This window comes from Cygnus olor, chromosome 9 (genome assembly GCF_009769625.2).
Source record: "Cygnus olor isolate bCygOlo1 chromosome 9, bCygOlo1.pri.v2, whole genome shotgun sequence".
Classification (NCBI taxonomy): Eukaryota; Metazoa; Chordata; class Aves; order Anseriformes; family Anatidae; genus Cygnus; species Cygnus olor.
In genome coordinates, this window is record NC_049177.1 from 18,609,993 (window position 1) to 18,631,267 (window position 21,275).

Here is a 21,275-nt window from a genome sequence, read left to right on the forward strand (position 1 = left end):
ATACAAATTTATTTAAGAGAACTCTTCTATTCATAGTATGTGAAAAACTTTAAAAGAATAGAGAGGACAATTTTTACTTGGAAAACTTTTTAAAAACGGCTATGCAAGTTAGAAGACTAGGTTCTATGAATTTGAATATTAGTGGGAATCCAACACTATGTAGCTTTCAGAAAACATCATCTATCATTAGTCACCTTACATATCATTTTACACCTACATCAGCCAACGATAAAATAAATTTGATGGTTTCAGTCTAGTCCCTAGCAGACATTTATCAACAAAACCGAACTGCTCCACAATTGCATGGTAACAACCACCTATGTCCAGGAAGGACTTCAGAAAAGAACAATACAGACCAATGCCAGAAGTCAGCTTTTCTACTTTAAACGAGGCTCCTGCAAGTGTATTAAGGACAGCATTTTGCAGCCAAACACAGAAAATTTATTTCATAAACCTAGTTTTAGTAGGCTCAATATCTCTGTCCTATTAGTGCAGAGGTCATCTAAACTATTTTAGAAGACAAATATTTATGGTCTACTGAAAATACAGGAATTTTAACGGCACCTTCCCTAGACAAAAGGGAAACCAAATCCCTTGTTCAGGAACTGTTAAGATTATAACCAAATGCTTTCTTAAAAAATACACCCGTTCAAATAATAATGAAAATACCACCAAGGTGAAATTCTAATCAAAGACATGTATATGAGTGACCAGCTCCAGGTAAAGAAAGAAACAGGTTGGATCAAACACCATAAGCATCCCTGTGTGTTTTTAGTTTATTAAGACACAAGTCACATGTGGACTTAAAATATATATATTTCACTTATCAGAAAATGTCTGTATAGAGCAATCTCAGTTCAGCATTTAAAGTGATTTTAACTTCTGCTTGTTGACAAGTTGACTCACCACCTGCACTAGGAACAGAAGAGAGCTATTTACCTTCTATTGACAGAAGCAACAATAGATCTAACTTATTTTCCTCTGTCCAGTTTAAAAAGCCAATCTTTCTTTCAAAAATTTTTGGTTAACAAGCACTCTCGTTTAACATCTGAAACGAAACAGTATGTGAATAAGTGTAAAGCATTTCCCACACTAGCAAGAAATAATGCAGACACGACGCAGAGATCACAAAAAATTTAGGTGTTCAGACTACAAGGGACAAGCTCTTCTCCCAGTTACACAAACCATTTGCTTACAATGGCATTTATTTAAAGGAACCAGACTCATGCCTCATCTAAGTTATGGCACAACTTGGTACCAAAATTATACTTTGCTTTTGGAAGCACAAGCAAGTCTTAATACACTTTTTGGTTAGACTTGCAGCTTAAACATCATCTAGCTCCCTCTCACAAGACTTTCAGAAAAAAAAAATGCAGCCCTAATAGGAGTCTCACAATATACACTGCACACATCAGTTAAAAACCTCAACTGAGCCATTTCTCAAGCTTTTAATTTTGAGAAGAACATTACTAAATTTAAAATACAATTCTGAAATTTGCCAAATGTTAAGGAAGCTGAATAATGAACTGATGTTGCCCCTTCCTCAACTGCACACGAAATTCATGCTATAAGAGTACAACTACTCCAGTATATCGACATTTTATTCACTCTTTAAAACATGAATATTTAAACAGAAGACATTTTTCCCCATGCAGAAGCCTAAATAGAAGCTCTTATCTGAAATAGTAAAAGCTGTTATTTTTTTTTTTCAAGAGGTTTCAGACTGTATAGAGATAGTTACATACACAGGCATCTCAAATGAGAGGGCACCATACATACATGTAATTGGTTGCTTTTTCTTTTCCTCGGCAGTCTGTACAAAACGTGAAAATGTGCCTGCTTCTTACTAGCCATTAAAAGGCAGTGGTTGCACCATACTGTGATTTGGGGAGCTGAAGAAAATAGCCAGAACTGACTGATATCTGATAAACAGTAACAGGAGTCAGTTTATTGCACCAATCGTTAAATAATGGTGCTGATTATAAGGCTGCTAACTGCAGATGCTGTAATTGTCTGTCATAAATCTTAGTCATTTGTGACAGGAGCACAATGAAAGAGAGCATCTGCTTGAGGGCAAATGACTTCTGATAAATATCAGCTCTGCTAAAATGTACTTGGATGTGTCTCAATATTTTGGAGAGCCATTCATGTTGCTTCCACAAATGTGAAGTTATTATTGGTTTGTATTGATTTTGCCACCTTGTTTTTTTTTTTTTTTTCCTTTTTAAAGAGACAGAGTCAGAGTGACTCAAGGTTGAGCTGAATTGAATCTCAGCTTTTTATCTGATCTACCTCATTCCTCTCAAATGCATGTTTGAGTCGAAAAAAAATAATTGCACTTTTTCAGAAGATTGCTGTGCAGAAACACAGCCTGGAAAATTCAATATGTAGTTCAGCTTTTTTTTTTCCCTCTTAAAGCAACTCCTAACTGAAGGAAAAGAAACATATTTAAGGGTGTTTTTTAACATAACATTTTAAAAGGATTTAAAGTATTTGAAGTAAGAGTCAATCCGATATCAGGCTTCTAGTATAAACGCTTCAAAGAACATGAATGTCAAAAGACCCCACACTTCATTCCAGAATTCACAGTGTATACCAGGTACTGTAGACATCTCAGCCCCAAACTACCACAACCAAAAGCAGGAATGTGCTCTTTTATGATTGCCTCTCTTGGTTCTGATTAAGCTCTACCCCTTTAAGCTTCTGGATTTTTCTTATTTCAACTAATTACATCATTTCTCATTACTCCATAATCTCCTAAGGAAAGGAGACAGCAAAAATTTTATGACAATAGGCTATTTATGTACACAATATTGGAGTAAATCTTGATAACCAAAGGACAGCAGAGAAGGTTCTGGTTAGCATCTACAGCATATCCATTGCAAACAGCATCCCCAGGATCTCAAATGAACGCATGCAAGGATTATAAATTTTACTTACAACATCACAATCTATTATTAATTACTCATTTAATCACTGTGGTTTTATGGGAAAAGCTACTAGCAGAGTTCAGTTTTCCATGCCCAAAAGTACCAGAATTGCTTCTTTCCCTTTCTGGCTGCTAGCACCCATGCTTCACCCTGACATGGTGCACAAAAACAAACTGAGGTCACTGCCCAGCTGACTTTGTGGAAAACCACCAAAACAAACAAAAAAACCCACCAAAACAAACAGCTCCAGTTCTGACACAGATCTTAAAATCCCAGAACAAGCTTCAATTATCAAACTACAACAAGTCTCCGAGTACAGGAAAAAAAATCACAACTGGGAAAAAAAGAATGGGGAAATGCCTAGGTACATGCCAGAGATTAGAAGAGCTATTAGAAGAGTTATATTTTTTTTTCCTCATATTCAACAGTACTAGGTCCTGTGAAAGACAACAAAACCAATCAATCATTAAATCAGTTTAGCAGTAGCTCTATCCTTTGTATGGCATATTAGAAAGCAAATACAAGCATAACATGAAGTAACCCAGTTGGAACACAGAAGTGATGTAGAGGATTTGGCTGGATCTCTTTCCCATGTACTTCCATATTCATGATATTGTAAGGATTATATTTTCTTCCAAAGCTGTAGAAATCCTGGAGAAAGAAAGAGAAAGAAGTATTTTCTTGAGCCATTATTAGGACTCTGAATGACTGTTAGTCAGAAAGACTTAAATCTTATGCTATTTCCCCCATAGAGAGATGATGCTCTGTTGTATAGTTTACACCTGCAGCATGGGTAAACAAAGTGGGAGATTATGATTTACTACACTTGATTTCCATAGCTAAGACCAAGTGGCTGTGTCCAGATGAAAATACAGATGTAAGACAGTTTAAAGAACAGAATGATAGGCAAATAAATGCACAAGACCTATTAAAGAGGAATCAGTATGCTTTTTGTAAAAGGAAGCAACATTGTAGAAACGTATTGTTCTTTTTCAAAGAAGTCAACAGTTATATGTACAAGTAAGTTCTAAAATTCAAAAAGACTTTTGGCAAAGTCCAATGTGAAAGTCTATTAAAGAAGCTAAGTTGCCAAGAGATAAGAGGGAAGGTTCTCATCTGTGTAATAAATAAAAGAAACAAAGGTAAAATAGAGAATGAGAAATAAACGAACAATTTTCATTGCAATATGAGCTCAGATGCAGCTCACGAAGATCTCTGATGAGGCCAATGTTATTTGAAAAATATTCAAAAAAAGATTACTTGGTGGAAAAAAAAATCACCTAATTCACAGAAGACTTATCGTACCAAGTGAACTAGCAATGAAATGGCAAGTGAAATTCATTCTGGATAAGAGTTAAGAAATACTTGTGAGGAAAGAGCATTCTCACAACATGCTGATTTTTTCATAAAGGGCTAGAAAACAAATTGGGAAATGATATGGTGTTTTTGAGCTAACTGCAGTTTTGCCCTTTCTCTTCCAAAAATACATATAATAGAAATAGTAAAGGTACAGAGAAGGCAACAAAGCCTATGAAAATATGCAATAGAGTCTAGAGGTTAAAAAGCTACAAACTTGAAGGTGTATTTTACAGAATATATGATACAATAGCATAAAAATCCACTGAACGTTATGCATAAAAAACAAACATTACTGTCTCAGACTGGTGATGCAAACTGCTGAAGGCTGGGGAAGTAGTCTGAAGAGTACTATGGAATGAATGCCTTGTTCTTGCATCCTCTCTTGGGCATCCACTGCTGGTCACTGTCAGAAGTAAGATACTGAGCCATCAAAGGGACTTTGGTTCGTAATGAAATGGGTTTTACTTTTAACGACTTTTTTACTTAATGAAATGGCCAAAAGGAATCCCTCCTTCACATTAAGTTTGCATGTGAACACAAAAAGGAAATGTTAAAATTTTAACAAGAGAAATGGTTTAATTAATGGCTTACTATATTTTGTTCATAAGTTACATTTCCATTCCCTAATTCATGTTCAGTCTCCCAAGATACATTAGACACCAATGTACTTCAGCAAAATTTACAGATGGGAAAAAGTTTTGTCCTGCTTTTTTCCTCTCTGCTGTGAAACTCCTTCATTGAGCTGCTACATTTCCATCACTGTTCTGACCTCCTGCTACACACAGCTTTAGCTTCTGGCTCCCAATTCCCACCAGAAGTAATTTGTAAATGGAGGCTAAAATGAATACTGGATGGGCAACTGGAAAGTGCATTCAGTTAAGCCCAACGAGGAAACATGATCTAGCCTTTCAGTCTAAAACAAAAACAAACACACACACACACATAGAAAAACAAACACCCAACTGGTTTTCAAATTTGAATGTACAGGGATTAGTCCACATTCAATGTCTACTTGTAAACACTTTAAAAGTCATATGTTGTGCCTTTTATATGCACAACATTTATTAGACTTGTTGAAAGACTAAATAAACTTGTCATTGCTCTTGGTTCAAAATCTCTTCCAACCTGCTAGAAAGAAGTTGTCAAGTCTCAAAATTATGAGCTTTTTTTTTTTTTAAAACAAAAAACCACCACCACGAAAAAAAAATTAAGCTGGCTTTCTTTGTCATTTTCTGGATAGAAAAAAAAAGAAAGAATATAGCAAATCTACTTTAAAATACAGTAATAATAGTACTACATTAGGTCCTTTAGCAGTCACTTTACCTCTGCAATCAGGAAAGCTGCTCAGGGAGCAGCCCGGCAAAGCCCTGTAGAGGGGATGGCCACACTCCCTCGATGCCATCAACTACGCAGGCACAAGGCCCTTTCCCAGGCCTTCTGAAGTACAGCACATCCATCAGCAACGTAACTGGTGTTTATTCAGACTGAAACCCAGCCTTGCCAGCAGAACTTTGCAGCACAGGTCTTGTCCAAATCATCTTGAGAAAACCACTACAAATGTACAGGACTAGAATAAATCACACTGACAAGTTAGTCTTGTGCCAAAAGCACTAATTTAAAGTATTAGTTTACTTCAGTTAAACAAAAATACAACCTCTAACCTCTTAATCAGTTCCACTGAAAATCTTCCATTATTTTTGAGAAGGGAAATCAACATTTGGGTTTTATGTAGTTTCCAAAAACTGCTTTGAAAGTTTCCACAAAGCCCATAAGGAAAACACATGAATGACTTCTGTCACCGTTGAACTAGAAGTTTTCATTTTTTTTTTTCTCCTGAATATTTCATTATTAGTTTAGTTCAAATCTGCAGTAGGTCTTCCAGAGGTTTTACCTATGGTACATGACTTCAGCTGCTGGATGTACACCACAGCATTTTGAGGCAGGCCTACACATAACTGGACATACTGCAGTTTCTTTAAAAGAAAAGACAACAATGCTTTGCTTTAAGTTGAGAAGTATTTGGAGTAGGGAGGAAATATTTTTTGTTACTTTAGGAGCAGTCCAGAGGAAGTTTTTATTTATGTGAACAGAAACTCACTTGTCTTCATGAAGATTGTACAACATTACCTCAAGTAACTTTTACCAGATAATGACATCAAATTAACACAATTTTTAAAAACAACCTGCATACAAATATGCTAAAGGCATAGCATGGCTTAATTTCTTTCCTTTTTTTTTTTTTTTGTATAAAAAATTCTTAAGCTCAAATTACAACCCATCTTCTCAAATGCATCTATTTTCTTATCAACTCAAAACTAAGATGTTGAAGTTCCTTTAGGATGAGCTTTAAACGACAACTGTGCAACAGCCACTTCAAGGCAGACACATCACTGCCAGAGGAATGCCAGTGGATCAGCAGGGTGTGCTGTACGTATCCACGAGGCTGTGTGGGCATTCATGCCTTGAGAGCAGGAAGCCTATCCTAGGGGTACTCAACGGGTTAAAAACACTGCAATATGCATTAAGCACGTTTCAAGTCAGCAGGGTGCCAGTCTAAGATGTCCTCAAAGCCTAATTTGATAGATATTATGCCATATGCTGCTGCAAGTAGTTAGTAATAAAGAAAGTAAAAATTTTATGGATGAGCAAAATAGGAGCTCTTATGGATGGAGTGTTTTTAAATCAGGTGTATAATTTACCTACCGTCAGACCACATGTAGAGTGCATTACTCAATTGAACTTACAGTCAGATAGGAAGGCAGTTTCTTTTAATAAGCACTTCTTCAACTTATTGGCTCTACAATTACTTGCACCAATTACCAGCAGCTGCTGCCTGTTTGGTGTTTTATCTTAGACAAGGAGTTACATTAGTTTCTAATCAACAAACCATTCAAGGACTCTTTAAAAATATTTAAGCTTAATTTCCCTATTTATTTGAAATTAACTGAAATACTGAATATTTTCATTGTAGTACTTCACTTTTTCTTAGGTTCTACTCCAAACATAGATTTATTGGTGTAATATTAATCTCTATAAATTCTATATATCCAACAATACACATCATAAAGTAGACATATAAATGCCTTCAGTACATGCACCATCGGTATTGACCTAATTAACCACATGACAATCAACTCTATATTCACAATCATATTGCTTTTATAAAACATTAAGCTTGCCATACAAAGTATTATGCTCTAAGACCTTTACATCTTGTTCAAGTCTTTCAACTTCATTATTTACCTGTGTGACTCACACAATAGGGCACTGGCTAATGTACTGAGATAATTACCAAAGAAAGCATTTTAAATTATTATTATTTTTTTTTAAGAAAACTGAAATACTCTATTATTGGAAAGGTAGACTTTTTTTTAATCTCTAGATTTTCAAAGTTTTACTTCTAGCACTTTCCAAACAACAAACATTTTCCTGTAACACGAAAACTGGTATTTCCCCTGTAGTTTTTCCAAATATCTCAATAGCAGAAAAAAGGATTCAAGAAATCATTCATACATGTAAGGAGCACAAGCGGTTGAAAAACTAAAATGTACCATAACAACAGATGTACTATTCATAAATAAAAGTAACAATTAATAAAAAAGCAGCACATCTGCTAAACTATTCCAACCAAGGCCTTGACTAAATTTCCAAGCTGCCATCTCTGCAGCTATACTAGAGGACTCTACCAGTGCATATGGCAACAAACTCTGCAAAGTTTTCCTGGTGCTCATATATCTACTCCTGCCCATGCTCTCTTCTCCCTAAAAGTAAATAAATAAAATAAAATAAAAAATGCTAGGGACAGGTAAATTTAGGAAGAGCTGGAGCAATTTAAGAGGCTGCAGGACACAGCCCTTATTCAGGAACAACAGAGGCTGTTGTTCTGGAAACAGCTTTCAGCATGGCAAATTCTTGGGAGAAGTCTGCTTTTCTAGGGAGAGTACTGATTGCTACAATGTTTGCTACAAAGAGTCAGATAAAGTCGTCTTGCGCATTTAAGTTCTTATACCAATCATTACACCTTCAGAGTTCCTCTTCTTGTGTATGGGGACATCATACATGCAAGAAGCATGGCAGGAAGCTTAAAATTGGCATATATGCCGTTGGAATAGGCATCGGTGTTCAACATTCACTTTATATCAATCAACACAGGAGAGTTAGCCAGAAAATATTTCTCTATAAAAAGAGAACTATTGTGGAAATTTTAGAGCATAATGTTCAGACCCAGGACAGTCAAGTAACATGACAATATAATTTAACAGATAATTCCTTGTGTACAGTCTGGACTGTGTTAGTTGGTTAAACCCCCTACACAGAAACCTTGTGATGCTAGCCACCTTCAGTATATATCATGATTCCAGTTCTAAAACACAGGGAAGAGAAGGTGCTAAATCAGTGATGCCTCTCAAATTCATTGGCACAAAGCGATACAAGCCCAAATTTGGTAAAAATATTCCAGTCTGTCATCCACAGGCTGTTTATTACAGACATACATTGCAGTTGCTTGAGGGTAACAAAGAAAAAACTATTATTCCTAGTTTTCTGAAATTGTGTTATAATATGGAAACCCCACAGCTTCTATACAATAATTAAATCCAACTAGGGCAACCAAATTGTTTCATATTATCTGTTAAAAGAAAATAAAAATCAAGACTGCTAAAAAAAACACCACAGAAAATTACTTAAGAGGCCTCAGGGTCAAAGTCTCACATAATAAAGGAGTCCTCTGTTAGTAAGGATTAGGAAATTACAAATGATTTCAGAACCCAGTGCCAGAGGTGCCTCCTAGTATCCCACAGGAACATGAAATTCCAACAGAAAGCACAGAATAATTTAGGTTCCAAGAAACCTTTGGAAGTCATCCGATCCAACCCTTACGCTTCCCAAAGGGAGGCCAACTTGAGTTAGCCTCGAATCAAATCATGCTACAACAGCAACAGCAAATCGGAAAATTAATCTACAAATGAGTAAAGTTATTCAGAAACTTTGTAGTGAGAATCATTTGAAAAACAAGTTACAGATGAACTGCCCCTTACATGTCTCAGAAGTTATTACTTGTATATCCTTCTTCTTTTTCCTCCGAAAATGTACTAAAGATAAGTTGCATGGGAGGGCATAGTTTTCTAGGATTTTACTAAAGGTGGATAAACAATCAGGCCTTGCTCAACAACAATGGGGGGAGGAGGGGGAAATTGCCATTTTCCTCAGTAGAGGCCTCCTGGCCTCTACCTTCCACAGATTTACAATTTAGTTTCTTTATCACATTACCAGTGTGTTAAAGCTGCCCAAGCCCATTGAATAATCTTTTGCTATTAAAGTTTAGAAATAAATTCATATTTTTATTGCAACTTCCTTTAACTCATACAGTTAACTTACAAATTGTTCTTGACTACATTTCCAAACTGCCACCTCTGCAGCTACACTAGAGGACTCTACCACTGCATATGGAAACAAACTCTGCATTTTCCCTCTTCTTTGAATATGATCTCTATGACAGCTGGGAAAAATCTAACCCTCTCAGGACTCAATCAGATATTCACATCAATTTGTTTAATTAACACCATGCTTAATATCTCTCAATTATGACTGCAAACACTTTCTTAAAACAAATCAAACTCAGTAACTTATAAAAACAACAACAGCAGCAAAAAAAAAATAATCTGACATCATTTAAAAATCACAAACAAATCTTCAAGAAAATTAATTCAAAGCTTCTTTAGCATTTTGAGCAGGCGAAAAAAAGCAGAAAATCCATAACACCAGAGTGCTTGAGTTACCTGCTCATATCCCTTCAAGGTATGAGTAGTACAGCAGCTTATCATACGCTCCTAATTTTCCTAAGTCTAAATTTCCTTTTTTTTTTTTATTAAAGTACAAGGGACTGCATGGTATTCTTGGACAAATACACACAGTATTTCTTGACAGAAAGGTAGTCCATTATACATATTCTATACATAATATATATGTTAGTAAATATATATAGTGACCTTAGTTTTATTAGGGTCTCACAATTCAAAATTCCACCTGGTCTTCTGATAATATCCCAAAGAATGGTATCATTTAAGCACATATTCACTACTATCCCGTAGAATAATCCTGGTGTTGTTTGACATTGTGTAACTGGTGATTTCCCTAGCTGATACATTAATGCACCCAGCAAACTGTAGAAAGATCTTTTTCTTGACTAAAACTATAATACATAAATATTATACACAATTCTCTACATACATCTAATCATCATTGTAGTGTACACTTACCACATCATGAATTTTAGACATGTCTAATTACAAACATTATTGTTAGTTTAGACATTTGCTTGTAGAGTGTGTAGATTATGCAAACAAAAGAAAATATGAAAATATGTCATCACTAATCTGTCATAGCTCGATAGCAGTACTTGGACAATGGCATGCTTCCTATTGAATCAAAAAAGTTTTTATGCAATTATGTACAGTACAAATACTTAAAGGCATAAAATTAACTATTTTGGGATGTTGAGCTGAAACGGACTTGTAGCTAAAGCAACACTATTAATGCCCAGTACAAATACCAGTTTGACAATAAAAGCATTAGACCTTGCTTTTGAGCATGCACAGCTGTGCATTTCACTATCAAGGACCTCTTCATTTTGCAGACTCTGCCTGCCATACTCTCAGTGACCTCTGAAAGGGTCAGTAGTGGGAACAACCAAAAGAGTAGCAATAGGAACTATTTCCTAGCTTCTTTAAAGGTTTTTTTTTTGTTTGTTTGGTTGTTTTTTTTTTCCCCCTGGGGAATATCAAAGGCATAGTGACACTGTCAAAATTATAATTAATTTTAATTATCTCAATCAAGAAAGAAAATTCTAGATGACTGAAGAACAAACCAGCAGCTACAGTGGACTTAAATAACCTCCCTCTTGGCAATTTAACATATCTTTACTGCTCATCTGAGAATTTTGAGATCTTCTAGGACAGGTAGCATCCAGATCAGCTTCTTAGTCATAAGCCTTATGACTTTGGTTCCCTAGAGAACCAGAGCTCCTCAGGCAACAAAACTCATAAACTAATAAAATTACTCACAATACCAAAACAAACTTTACTATAAAACAAAAAACAGTCCTACTTAGCATGATGGATACTAGTGTTGAAACCACACAAGAAAAAAACACCCCAAAAATTGCAGTTTCAGAATTCTCTCAGATTTCTCAAGCCATTTGACTTAGGACCTGTAAGATCAAGTCTAATGAATCTCACTAAATATCCACACTCCAAAAGAAAAGGATGGAAAGGGAGTACTGAGCAGAGAAAAACTATTTTTTGTCCCTTTCCTGCAAGCTCATTAAAAAGTACACATTTTTTGTTCCTCAATAAAAGAAAAAAAAAAAACAGCAAGAACAAAAATGTACATTAGTTAAAAAAGATGTTTGTGCTATCCCTCTCCTCCCAAAACAGCAGAAGTGGAATGGTCATTTCTTATATGACAAGAAGTTTTCTTTTGTTTCAGAACGGCAGATCTATATTTGCAGTTCAGGCAAGCATACCTAGGATGGATACCTAGGATGGCTTTGACTAGTAAAGGTGAGCACCGTGGGGTTCACTCCTGGACAGTCATGAGAAATGGCTACTCTCCAGTTATTCCTGGCACCTACACAGCCAATATTTAATTGCAGCTAAGCATTATATTGTAGAGCATGAGAAGGAAATGAAATTACTATTTTAAGTTCCTATGAAATAGATTCTGGTTCAACAAAAATAGCTAAAATTTACAGGCTTGGGCATTTGGTTAAATCTGAGGTGATACTTTTTACTTTTTTATTTTTAAATAACAAACTTATTTTTAAACACACATCTGTGATTCTTCTCATTGCCTGATATAGTAATATCTATTTTAGACATGTTTGATAAGGTTAGCTTATCTAAGACAGATTTTACCCTTTAAAATGAGAGCTCTTTAATATGATGGAAAATTTTCTTTTAAAAAGTGGAATTAATGTGCACTGCATATAATGTGTTGTAAAACAGGCAGTGCATCATTATCACCTCCTACTCAGAGCCATTTTAACTATAATCTCAGTATTTGGGTAGCTCAGCTAATTAACAACCTACTATTACTGTAAAGATGAGATTGTCATGTTATTTCAAGTGGTTTTTTAACAGTCTTTGAACACTAACTACTAAGTTTGTTAACAGTTTGCACTATTTTAAGAAGAAAAATTATATAATTTTTCAAGAGTCTAGAAACTGAAAAGACATGTAATTTTATTAAAAACTACATTTACATTTAAAGGCTTTTTCCCCCCCCTTTTTTAACTAAACTCATTGGCCCATCTCTATGGACTGCTTATGTTGATTGATTCAGAAGTTAGAACAGGAGCACATCTGATGTTTCCTCTCCTTACCATCCCAAGTTGTGGCCTCACTTCAACTAAAGCTGAAAGCAGAAAAGCCATAGCAGAAAACAATTATTTATCAGTGCACACGTACATTGAACCACAAATCCAGGGACAGTCAGGCAACAAGGTTCTAAATCCTCATTTGAGCGGTCATAAAGTAACAAGTACAAGGAAGCACAAGTCAAGTCAGCTACAACTAAAACTTTTTTCATAACCATGTTGTCAAACGGTGCCATAAGTTTTTCACAGCTCAAGGATTCCAGCGTTTTCAGACAGAGAAACAGGTATGGTCTCACTCACAAGCTGTTCAAAACCAGTCACTGGATTTTAACTTCTTGGTATTCAGACAGTAAACTTGGTTTCATACGTCTGCATTGTCTTATGATCAGCACCTACCACGTAGCCTCTGAATCTTGTGAAATCCTTACTTCCAACACGAGCTTAGCAACGGTACGTACCTACTTATCTTTTCTAGTTGTGGTCATAGCTGGTTTACCAACACAAATCCTCTCTAAATACAGAACTCAACCTAACTGGGGAAGGCGCAAGGTAAGTGTTCACCGTTATTTGGTTCTAGTCCCCCCAGATATTACTTTGAATATAGGTGTAAAAATCAATAGAGGTAGAAATTCCTGGTTCTTCATTAGAAAAAAAAATAAATCTTACAGCTCAGACATTTGAACACACATGGAATCCCTGAAACATCAAATGTGTTTTCTCTATTGAAGTATACTCAGACCATGCTTTCCCTCTAGCAAAATATAAAATCCAACCATCGTTACTAGTTTCATAATATCTAAAGAAATTAAGTCCCACTTTCAACCTGCAAAATCCCTTGAATTAAATACTTAAATTACCAGCACATATATTCTATCAGGTTTATCAAAGAGAAAAGGAAGCATTTAAAAGCATGAAAAGTACATTCCTTTGTATGTGTGCCTTAAAAAGAAATATACAGAATTGGTTTAAAACATCTTGCCAATTGTGCCTTCCTTTACCCTGTTTAAAGCACATCTAAGTAGTCTGAAGTAGAAATAAGACCCACAAGTTAAAGATAACTAAGTATGCAAGGGAAAAACCTTTGCTCATGAAGAACAAATCATGTTCTAGTTAACTTACTTTTAACGTTAAGCTAGGATTTTCCCCCAATGAGGTGCAACAAAAGCTGTCACAAACTGATAACATTAACAAACACTGTTTTAGGCTAAGAAGTTTGTTATTTAACCTTCACAAACATTCACATAGGGTACCCAATGAAAAGTAAATTACTCATTAAGAAAGAGATTTGCTAGGTGGGTACCAAACAGGTCAAGAATGGAAAGCAGTTCATCAGACAACCTAGAATTCTGATGCTATTGGTAAGAACAGATAAAAGAATTACATATATTTTTGAGGACCAAAAGTTACGAAGACAGGCGTTTTACAATCAGAGCTTTGAAAAATCATAGAATAGAAATGAAAAAAATAGAATAGAAAATGAAACCACATTGTCTGCTAAATTAGAGACATACAAAAACTGCACAATTCAAGCTGATAGTAGACATGGTGCTTGGGAACACGTTTTAGTGGGTGATGGTGGTAGGGAGATGGTTGGACCAGATGATCTTGGAGGTCTTTTCCAACCTTAATGATTCTATGACTTATAAAATAAACAAAATAACCTAAGACCAATAAAAAACTCACAAATATCTTGAGAGTCATTCTATTAAATAATTTCTATCTCCTTCATAAAATCTGCTTAGTGGACCTACCATAGATATTCTGTGCAACTACATATACAGCATTTGGTCAGCAATCCTTGCTTTAAAATATTTACATCAGATTTTCTTAGGAGTAGGGCTAGAAAAGGAGCTTGGAAGAAAGCAAGTTGGCACAAAACTTCACTTGAGTTGCGCTCTATATGTATATTGGGGCCAACTGGATATAAAATAATGGACCAATAGGAGTGAATTCTTAAGTGCTACAGCCAATGCTTTTTCTGGCAGTATGACAGTGTATCTGATAAAAGCCCATATACATGATCAACTTATTGATGAAATGTAAAAGAACTGACAATACTGAGAACTCTGTTCTAAATTAAAATCAAAAAGCAGTTTAATTTGGAGCTAAGCATGAAAGACCTATTCATTTATCATTTTATTTCATGAAAGGGGATAGAAGTGAAAAGCCTAATTAACTTCTCTTAAATAAAAGAGTACACTAGTATTTATTTACTGCACAGACTGCTTCATATTGCAGGATAATTGTGTGATTATCATCTCCACTCAAGGGAAAAAATGCATTTATTCGTTACTACTGCATCAGAGCGTTATTCTGTACCATTCAGCACTAGCAGATTTTCATCCAACCTGCAATGCATTCAGACAGTTGTTCGTTTTATAAAATCATATTTTAAGTATCATGCATTGATATCTCAAGCCACTGCCTACAGTTTGTACAATTACTTACTCTTGTTTGACTACAGCAGCTTCCTGAAAGGCCACATGTAGGCACCTGAAGATGTAATTCTACAGCTAACTGCTGGGGGACTTCAGTTACAAGCCAGACTACAGAAGTCACAGCCATCACATTTAGGGACTCGTTTTTTTCCTTCACCATCAGCCTTTCAGTATCTATGCTGATTAACCAGAGCTTGTAGCTTATTTTCCCTGTTGTCTCTGTTTTGAAATATCATGAAGTCTAGATTTCTCAGGCCCATTATGTTTCCAGAACTGTTTCAATGTTGACTTTGAAGTATCAGAGGATGTCAACATTTTTCATGATTAGAACTGTGCAGAATTCCAGAATATACCAAACCCAGCAGCAGTTCACTTCTATCTACTTCTTTATTCTGTACCTAGGAACAGTGACTTTGTGAACATAACAGCATGTGTTCTTAAGACAAAATAAATTGCAAAAAGCACAACAGAAAGCTCTCTAAAGACTTTGTTGCTCGAGTCATTGTCCATAACATCCCACCACCAAATCTGCAGAACAGAATAGCACCATGTTCCTTGCCTCCCCCCTCCAAGCTACAGATATTGATTAAAAAATTGACACCAATAACACTAAGCTTAAAATATTCAAAAAGAGAGAGATGGTTAAGACCCTGAGTTTAAAATGCATCCTAAACTCCTAATGAGAACAAATTTTTTTTTTTTAATTTTTATTTTAAAATAATTTTTTTTTAAATTTTTTTAATTTATTATTAGTGAGGTATTCTGCTTTTCCACATCAGAATTACGCGTACCCAAATTCATCCAGGACCAGATCCTGCAGAGACTGGGAGTTCTGGTCTCATTAGGTCATACGCAAGTAAGTTTACTGAGTAATAAAACTTGCTACAATAAAAGTGAATACTGCTCATCTGTAGAATCCAAAGGACTAGGCCTTTTTAGCTGAAAGTTTAACTATTTAAGTTCACTTATTCTAAGCAAAAAGTTTTCACATGAGGAATTTCTTTTAATTTACAATATCGTAAACCACACAATAGTAAATATCACTTTGTATGAAACAAATGAACATGTGAACTAATACTGTTATAACAGAGTTCTGAAACTGCATTCACTCAGTATCCCTTTAACTATAGACATAGCAAGTGTAATACACAATTGTTCATGACTTCAGAAGCCAGAAAGTTATTTCCCATTTTGCCCATTTTTAATAAATCTGTTCTTTTTTTTTTGTCAGCCCAAAGCTATTAGGATATCAGATCCTGAAACATTCTGAATATTTTCTAACTTTACCCAGAAGACATGATTAAACATATGTTACTGTGTACCATTACTTAAAGTCCTGAAAATAACACATTTGCGCTACAAATGGCTGTTATACAAACCATATTTCTACTACAACCACTTTTTAATAAGAGCCTCTATCTTCTTTTAGTGTGAATGTTACTTTATAGAGCCAAATGTGTATAAACAAACAAAAAAAAAGAAGAAAAAAAGCATCAGGTACGTTACCCAAATGATACCATTGGAGGCGTAGCTACCAGGAAAGCAGCACTTCCTACCACCTGCTGACCAAGGCAGGGCTTTCCTCCACACTGCTGCTCCCCAGGCACGCTGGCCCTCACCCCATGGGCGCTGCTGGGATCAGGCAGCACAAGCAGTCCCTGCTCCAGCTCCTGAGGCTGGCTTGGCAACACCACACAGCTTGTTCACCACCCCCCTTCACAGAACAAGCCTTGCTGAGTTTAGCCAAAACCTTCACAGCCGAGGTGCGCTAATCACTGCTGGATGAACAGCACTCAGCTGATACCTGGCTCTCAGATGCAGTTCACCTGTGCAGCCAGGTGCAACAGTCAGGCATGGTTTTTCTCCCTTCCATGTTACAGCTGTAAACCCTTCACTTATATGTTCATTAAAAAAAAAAAAGCAGGAAAGTTTTCCTTCAAAAACGCACAAAAATACAAATGAATTGTTAATGTGACTATACTGCGTGTAGTTATATCAAGGACAACTTTAACTCTGTCTATGCTGTCATTAGAGTTCAGATTCCCCAGTAGGACTTGAAAAATTATTAAAATACAAACCAGCATATAAAGAAAAGCTGTAATCATTCTTAGTAAGAATTTGGTCTGTCATAGAATCAGTTAGATTGAGAAACACCTGCAAGATCATCAAGTCTGACCCATGACCTGAATCCCATGACTAAATCACATCCCTTAGTGCCATGTCCACGTCTCCAACCTCCAGGGATGGGGACTTCCCTGGGCAGCCCGCTCCAATGCATGGACAACCCCTTCCATGGAGCAATTCTTCCTAACACTCAGTCTAAGCCTTCCTGGCACAACTTGAGACCATTGCCTCGCATCCTATCACTTGTCACCTGAGATAAGAGACCAACACCCTCATCACTGCAGCCTCCTTCCAGGTAGTTGTAGAGAGTCATGAGGTCTCCCCTCAGCCTCCTTTTCTTGAGGCTAAAAAGCCCCAGTTCCCTCAGTCATGCCTCATGACTCTTGTTTTCTAGTCCTTTCTGCAGCTTTGTTGTTCCCTGCAACACGCTCGAGCAACTCAACGTCCTTCTTGTAGCAAGGGGTCCAGAACTGAACGCCCAGCACAGCGGCATCCAAAAGGACAATCACTTGCCTAGTTAGCACCATATTTCAATGACATATTAAGCATCCTTTAGGAAATCTGTAAATCAAGGTGGGTAAATTCATATTCTGTGCTACATATAAGTGGAAAGCCAACACATATAGAAAATAACTCCTTGAAAAACTGAACAAATTGCTTTCACCTGTGTCACTCTCCCACCTCTACCCCTCAAAACGTTATGCAGAAAAATGTTTCTGACATAAACCTAAAAACACATTTATTCTCTCCACCAAAAAGAAGGCAATTTTGGAGAGGTTTGTTGCGCTCAGAAATTATTCTTAAAGCTTATTTAAAGCTGCATTTTTAAAGCAACTCCTAATTACCCTGTGCATGCTGGATTATTAAATGAGGGCTGCAAGATTAACAGTTTACATTAAATCAAGGAAAACACCTAGATTAAACGATATTATATTAATAGAGGAAGTATCAATAATTTAATCAATTAATCCAGAACACCAAAGGCAGATATCCTCTATATATACATATATATATATATACAACTTTCATCTCTCCACTTAGGGGGCAGCTCATTTTGAGAAGTCTCACTGAAAGCATTGTATAGTACAGCACCTCAGGAATTAGTATTGAGACATAACGTAGCTTTTCCTCTTTCAGGCAGATGAAACCTTGCACAACATACCATACTCAAAACTCTGTTATTAAGTAGCTACCTACATTCAGGTTCCTTCTTCTACAATAATAATAGATTCTGAAGGCCACTGCTTGTCCACACCAGTAGAATCAACTTACTCTTTCACTCACTTCAAAAAGAAATAAACACAATTTAATTATTTTGTTATACGCATAGTAGTTTTTAAAATAATGCTACAAATCTAGATGCCAGACAGTAAAGAAGAATGAAGGCTTTTAACATTTTAGATATCTTCCAGACAATACTGTTGTTTTGCCATAATGTATTCAGGTCCATTTGAGCCTCACACAGGTAACCAATATATACTAAACAGTTTTAACAAAAATCAATACCTGTGTATTATGAGGAGATTAAAACAGAGTGAAGTACACCACCACCCCCAAAATATTTTTAACTTTACATAAGCTGTGATAAACGTATAGTTTTAATTTTACATTTGCCAACAGTGACACCTGCTGGAAAGCAGTGTGCTCATATTTTCTGTATTTTCGTGCCATAATATGACAGCTTACTTTATGGTGTGATGCAATCCAGGTTGCACATACACACTCAGTGGAGATCATAAAGTTAAATCTTTTTGTGTCAAAGGTTGGATTATTCTGAGGAGCAGGGGCATACAATCCCTCCCCCCGACACTTTTTTTTTTTTAAAAAAAAAGAAACGTTTGGTGCTTCAAATGAAAGCAAAACCAAAAAATCTTATGTAAAAGTATTAGAGTATTAGATCAGTAGGCCTTGAGAATTGCAGTGAAACTGGGACTGCAAAGATCTCTTGGCTCTTACTTATATTCCAAGTCACTCAAAATCTCATTCTAAAATTTTGGACGTGAGACCGATGTAAAGTTCCACAACTACACATTGTTATTTTGCTCAACCACATGCCTGTAAAAAGCCATTTTAGCAAGAGTGTGCTTTGACTTCTAATAGTTGGAGACAATTGTGTAAACATCGCTGCATTCTTTAAATGACGTTCTTTATATTATGCATTTTTGCACTAGTATTCGTCCACTGAAGTAGTTATGGTGTACTATCTTCTTTCATACTGTTTTTAAGACAGAGTTCCATGCTATGTATGGATCTTATGCAAATGCTCTTTGATTTCAAATGAGACTTTGCATACTAAGGAGTCTATTTTCCCATCAATGCGGAAGAGATTTACGCACATAAGTCCCATTACCATTAATGGGACTCACCCACATAAATCCCCTGCACATTGATAGACCCTTAGGATTTACATTGAAATGGGTCCTTTAGAGCCATTACAATGTCAACCTTTTGCCAGGATTTTGCGTATTAACAATACTAAGCAATACGTGGCAATCTTAATGGGCAAAATCCTGGCAAAAGGCACAACACAGAATGATATGAACAGAGCAAAAAATTATCTATTTAAATATGATCTCTAATTACTCTTTACCTGTCCACATTCCTATTGTTTTCCAGCATTATTTTCCCTATTAAAAATTCTCCCCTCTATTTTACATGACTATCCTCTTTCCTTAAGAAGCATTACTCAAAAATCTGTTCCAAAGCATCTTCAAAAAAAATTAGTTTTCATTTTCCAGCTGAACAACTTTCCTCCTATTAAATTCCCTTTTAGCTGGTTACAATCTCATAACTTATAAAAAAAACATTTTTAAATTGATAAGCCTACATTATAAATGCAGTAGTATAAAACTAATAGTATAATTGCAGCAAGTAGGGAAACTAAGTTGATTATGAGAAAAGTAGGAGCAGAAAAGTATAATATCCATCTGTAAGCAGTGAAACATAACTTCAGAAACTTGCCATTTCTGTACAATTACTCTGTTTCCCACGACGATAGGCAAGAAAGGCAAGGTCACCTAAAATTCCACATTTAAAAAAAAAAGCAACAGTTATCAAATATGTTAGCAGAAATGCTTGCAATAGATATAGCTTCTATACATAGAAAGACAGTTCAGCTCCTAGCTGCTAATTTGGCACCTAGCTTTCCATACTTTCACAAGTGCTTTAGTGCTTAAACAAAAACTTGAAACTAAAATATTTCTTCAGAATTTGGTCTACCAGTAACTTAAGTGCTTGGCAACCTAGCCTGGACAGGACTCGCTTGGCCCTTTGCCACTGTGACATGCCCAAGAAGCAGCATACTTGATGAACAAACATAAATACCCCACTTGAAAAAAATAAAAATTTCGCATTTTCTTTTTTACTGTTTATTCCTAAAGTTTTGTATACTTATTTACGGAGTTAGAATACACAGCTAATATTTTCCCTTTCAGCATTCAGCAGTCACTAAAAGCACCCCAGTGCTGAGTGACTGACAACTGTACGAACAGCCCCCAGGTGCAACCACCAAAGAGAACGAAGCTTCATCACTTAAATCCTGAAATATTCTCTCCTCTAGAGCACTGAACAGCAACTCCTACCTACAGTTATGTAAACTTAACATCCAGATAGCAGGCACCTGCTGTGGTAGGAAATGTATAGTCCCATTAAAAAGAAAAAGAAAAGAGGGAAGTGGTGCTGCTGACAGTAGCAATTTTACATGAAGAAAGCAAACAAAATTCTTATTTTACAAGCAGGAATGTACAGGTCAAGAATTGCACTCTGGGGGACCAGCAGCAGTTCTAGCACATGCTGTCAGCCACTGTTCCTTGATACTACTGGATACATCACTGCTGTAAAGAAATAAATATTGAAAAGGCTCCTGCCATTCTTCCACAAGAAAATTGTTTTACACTACAGATTGAGGACCCGTCTTTATTATTATACTAAAGGGGGAAAAAAAAAAAGATGTCAAAATACCGGATAAGTAACCATGGTGATTCTTGATCTCACATACACAACAGACTATCTGCGCTGTACCTGACCTTCTTCTGCTCCCCAGATGATGCA

General features: G+C 36.0%; 1 protein-coding gene across 5 annotated transcripts in view; it reads right to left on the reverse strand.

Annotated features, from left to right (window-relative positions):
- Positions 1–21,275, reverse strand: part of SOX2 (SRY-box transcription factor 2) — a 275,994-nt gene that overhangs the window by 211,018 nt on the left and 43,701 nt on the right. Inside the window, exon 1 of one of the 5 annotated variants that reach the window (XR_005822345.1) lies at positions 16,608–16,817. The exons of 3 other annotated variants lie outside the window; for them this stretch is intronic. The gene's annotated coding sequence lies outside the window, so the exon portion shown is untranslated. Of the gene's footprint in view, positions 1–16,607; positions 16,818–20,081; positions 20,243–21,275 lie in introns of those variants that run through there. One more of the 5 variants, XR_005822352.1, reaches the window with a different exon arrangement.